At 37.6% G+C, this 4,990-nt stretch overlaps 1 pseudogene; it reads left to right on the top strand.

Moving 5' to 3' along the window:
- The first annotated feature begins 4,014 nt into the window (after positions 1–4,014).
- Positions 4,015–4,553, top strand: LOC149183587 (MD-2-related lipid-recognition protein ROSY1-like; annotated as a pseudogene).
- The last annotated feature ends 437 nt before the right edge of the window (positions 4,554–4,990 follow it).

The raw sequence follows: 4,990 nt of genomic DNA on the forward strand, positions 1-4,990 counted from the left end.
TTGGGTATGGTTGAACCGGCAACGCACTGATGCATAGTGTCTGTGTTGATCTTCAAGTGTGTGTTGGTAGTCATGCGCATCCACTTGCCGAAGTACATGTTCAGCCCCAGTTGGACTTGCTTCTTGTCTTCGCCTTGGTGAGTGTATTGAATGGGTTAGATTGCATGTGTGTGCTCAACGACATGCATGTTTTTGGATCCCTAGCATGTGATCAACAACATTGCTCACCATGTTTTCTCTGTGTTTTTTGTTGGGATAGATCCTTAACTCGTACTGGCGCAATTTCATCCACGAGTGCATGTTGCACCCACTGGTATTCCTGTTCCTGCTACAACTCATTGGACTATCTCTGCAGCTTCATGTTCTTCTTGAGTTGCTGCTTCAACACATGCAGCTCCTTATTTGTTCCATCTTCTAACTTCGTGTGATCTTCCTATCGCACCACCACTTCATAGCCTGAGTCTCCAAATTTGATTTCATTATCAGTGGATCTACTTGATCTTGCAATTTTGCTCTAACTCTCTTTGTCAACAACCTTCCTCTTGCATTCGATGTGTTGCCTTCAGCTGTTATTCATGATGCTTCTCACTGTGATTCTGCCACTTGATGTCCTTGTCCATGAACAACTTGATGTCTTCGTGAGTAGGTAAGCCCACAAACACATGATCAACTGCATCCCCAAGTGCGCTCTAAATGGTGTCTTCATCTCTGCTCTCTTGGAAACCATTGTACCTATACTGCTGAGAAGAAAATGAACACCTGTGATCCCTAGAGACATGGAAACACTTATAGTAAGCAATCTGTCAGTTGAAAACCCAAATGAACATGAGAACTGACTTGCAACATACCTGGGTAAATGATCATGAAGTTTGCCCAATTTCAACCGAGAAGTCGAGAGACCGACTACCAAGACTGCACAAGGCACAGTCTGGGCTGCTAAGATATTGATTAATTGTCAGAATTGCGGAATGCACAGTCTAGTTTGGCTGCTGACTATTGGGATTGTGCATTGCACAATTCTAGCTGGAAAGGACTATTGGCCCAAGGACAGATTTGCGTAATTTCTTGAGCCAAGCAGCCAATGTCCTCTAGAAATGCGCAAAACAATCCTGGAGGCCAGTGTTGGGTAGGAATGCACAAATCTGGAGGGGAAGGTGAGCCTTCCTTTCCTAGATTGCGCAACGTAGCCTTGGTGAAAGCAAAGCCTACCCTAAGGTTGGCCCAACTCGCTGATGGGAAACTGAAATCAAGTAAGTCAGTGATGCATGGCGACACTAAATGATATCAGAAGTGATAAACGCTACATGCAAAACATGAGTGGAAGATAGCAAACAGATCAACATGCATGTGGGTGAGGCCATTCGCTAGTTGGGCGAACGTCTGTACAAAATAGTTTCATGCATGTGACAACAATGAGATAGCAACAAAAATTGAAACAAAGCTAATACAAGCTAGAATGCATGTAAATAACAACAGGCATTCAAAGAAATCAAGAAAACAACACTCACACAAGCGAATACAGAAAAAGAGACAGAAATGTAGCACAAGGCATTGGAAGCGAGCTTACCCCAAAATAGCTGAGTTGAATGTGTTGACTGCTTCTAGATGTGGTTTGGGATGTCAAAGCTACAAGGTTTATGTGAGGAATGAGCTCTGCAGCATCTGGTTGATGAGTTTTGATAACATTGAGGTTGTGATGTGCATGCCACAAATCTAGGGGAAGCGACTGTTGGGACTCAAAAATGTCATATTTTCATCCACCTTTTTCTTCACTATTCCTTACATTTCATCATCCCATTAACCTTTTATCATATCATTTTCATACATACATTTGGGTTTCACCTTCTTATTTTCCATTTTATTCATTTTTTTATTACTAGTGAATTTATGATTAAATATTAGAAAATATATATATATATATATATATATATATATATATATATATATATATATATATATATATATATATATAGATATATATCAAGAATATGTGAGTTTTGTGATGTGTAGGAAATATGTGAAGAATTAATATCTCCTCCACCATATTAAGGAGATAATTATGAAAACCTATTCCTAAGGAGAAAATCATGGAGGATTTGGTTGGCATATCTTATCCAAGATATGTGAGAGATTTATGGAGGATTCAAAGGGATCATATTTTGTAATAATGGGAAAGTAGTTAAAAATGCTTGAGAGATTTGTGGGATCATATCTTGTAATAATGGGAATTAGTTGAGAGTGCTTGAGAGAATATTGGATATGTAATTATGAGAAGGTTATCTTCCTCATGTATATAAGAGAGTGCTCTCTCTTCATTTTAATAAGGAAAAATGAATAATGGAAAGGAATTCTTAGTTTTTCATTTTTATTATGCTTTCATGATTTGTAATTTGATTCTTGCAATATAAGATATTTTTATTGTTGTGAGCTCACATATGTTGTTTTTCATTCAATTCTTCACATGTTGTATTGTTTTTCTTTTATGCAATTTCCTGCTTTCATAGTTAGTGTTTCAATGCCTTCCTAGATTAATTTGATTTCAGTAATTTAGACTAGATTAGATTAAATTAGTTCCACTTCGGTCCTGCATATATAGTGCATGTGCCTCATAAGTTTACAAACCTCGGATTGACAAATTAAATAGTTGGGCAAGTACTACAACAGAATTAAACAAGCACATTTTCACCCAACATTTTGGCACCGTTGCCGGGGAGGCATGATGGATTGAAGTTTAGTTTTATTTTTCATGCAAGTGTGTTTAGACATGTTCCTAACTACAAGGTGTTAAGGCGGTAAGACGTGGGGAACAACCTACGCATCGCATTCAAGATACCGTAATGGGCTCGACCTTATGGATCAGGGCATGTAGGGTGTGTTTACATTTATGCAAGTGTGACTTTTAAATTTCTGCAAGTGTGTTTGATTTTTGCAACTGTGAAGAATGTTTGATGAATTCATGGTTCATGGTTGTAATTGAAGCATTCGATTACTCAATTAATGAGCAGTCCTTGTAAGAGGGCTTAATTGAGTATTGAATTCAAGATTATTTCTGTGGTCCTTCTGTTTTTTAGTGTGCTGATTTTTTGTTGTTGTTTTTAGAATCTCTTTCAACATGGTTCTATAATGAGTGTTAGCTTGGAACTACTCACTCAGATCCTTGCAGAAGTCGGAATCTCCTCTTCCCTGGAAAAGGAGATCTTGACAAGAATTGAAAGTTCAACTACGCCCCAAGAAATAAACGAAGATTCAACATCTGAAGAATCCTGCGTATCTGATGGTGAATAGTCATTCGAACATGAGATTGAGGAAGAAGAACAGCAGATCGGAGAAGAAGAACAGGAGTTACAACATGATCTGAGTGAGAGAAATTGTGCTTATCAAAGCTTTATTGAACAATGGTTCCAGGTAAGTACTAGATTAGATTCATCTTTTTATTTTTTAGTTGATTTGCAGTTACAACAACTAGACTCATTCACTGTCAAATATTTTCATCCATCATTTAAAAAATTGCTTCTAGATCTATTGTTGTTACTGCTACGTGAGTGGCTCCATTGGAAGTTTAATTACACGTAACTAATTTTTTCTAATTAGTATAGAGTAGGTAGGCTTTCATTTTTAATTTTTGCTTTCATTTTCAGTTTTGCTTTTACCTAGAATAAGTATGCTCTCCTCTTGCATCTTTGTATGATCTCGAGGATCAGAAAATAGGGATGATTTAGACTAATTTCAAGAATAAATAAATGTTTTGCAATACACTTGATCAAAGACATATTTCAATATGCAAATTATTATGTCCATTTGTTAAAAAAATTAAGAGAAAGTTTAGTTTCTTTCTCAACTTTAGTTTTTCATTGATTAAAAAAAAAAATTAAAACTAACCATTTTTGTTTTTAAAGATAGGATTAATTTTTTAATAAAAATAGAGCAGTAAGAGGCCATCTTATCCTGGTGCTGGAAATTGAGCAAGAGCTGAATAATCTTCATAGGAAAAAAAAAATGATCTTCGTTGGATTTTTAGGGCTTTGTTTCCTTGAACTTTTCATCCAGAAATTCTTCATCGATTCGTACAAATGGACGGAAAATCGCTCTGTTGGGTACTTCTGGTTTTCGTGGTGAGCTCTTCGTTGATTGCATTAGCAAATGCGGCAGCATCGGAGCCTACTTATTGTGATTTGGATACCAGCTACCCGGTGAAGGTTAAATCGGTGGATATCAATCCTAATCCAGTTGTGAGCGGTGCTCCGGCCACATTTAAGATTTCTGCAATTTCGGACGAGGCCCTTTCTGGTGGACAATTGAGTATTGATGTCTTTTTTTTATGGAGTACTGTCCATACGAAAAGTCATGATCTTTGTACCAAGACAACATGCCAGGATTCACTCCACCTGGCTCATATACGCTCAAGATGAAGCTGATTGATGCCGATGACAATCAATTGACTTGTGTTAATATCGGCTTCCAAATTGTTCGTGGTAGCCTAATTGACCAAATCTGAGGCACAGTGACTGCGGGACTGCTAGAGACAATTTGATTACTTATTGCTGAATTCTGATCTGAAATTTTCGATTAGTTTTGGATCTCAGAATGTATTGGTTATTTATTTGACTTGTATGCATCTGATTTCCTGCGACATCATTATAATTAGAATGTATCCTTTGGTTTGTGTTACATATCCATGGAGAATTGATTGGCAATATTTTGACTGAGACTGTTATGGCTCTGGATCCTCCCTCCACGTGTTGATCCTCTTGCTTATGCATGGTACAAATTGTAAATAAAAACATGTCATAATTTTCTTTGTAAGATTTCTTGGAACGGCTTCGATCCCACGACCTCCTGCCCGAGTCATGCACAACACACGGTCCTTTTCGGCCAATCCCATCATTTCGCCGATGACAGGTCCTTCACAAAGCTCCGATGGTTGCCTTGCTTCAGCAATTAAACCACCAACATAAACCTGTTCTCTATTATTAACCCGCCTAACATGACT

This window comes from Pinus tabuliformis, chromosome 3_2 (assembly GCF_031772625.1).
Source record: "Pinus tabuliformis cultivar Carrire ecotype Pingquan chromosome 3_2, CPIR1, whole genome shotgun sequence".
Taxonomy (NCBI): Eukaryota; Viridiplantae; Streptophyta; class Pinopsida; order Pinales; family Pinaceae; genus Pinus; species Pinus tabuliformis.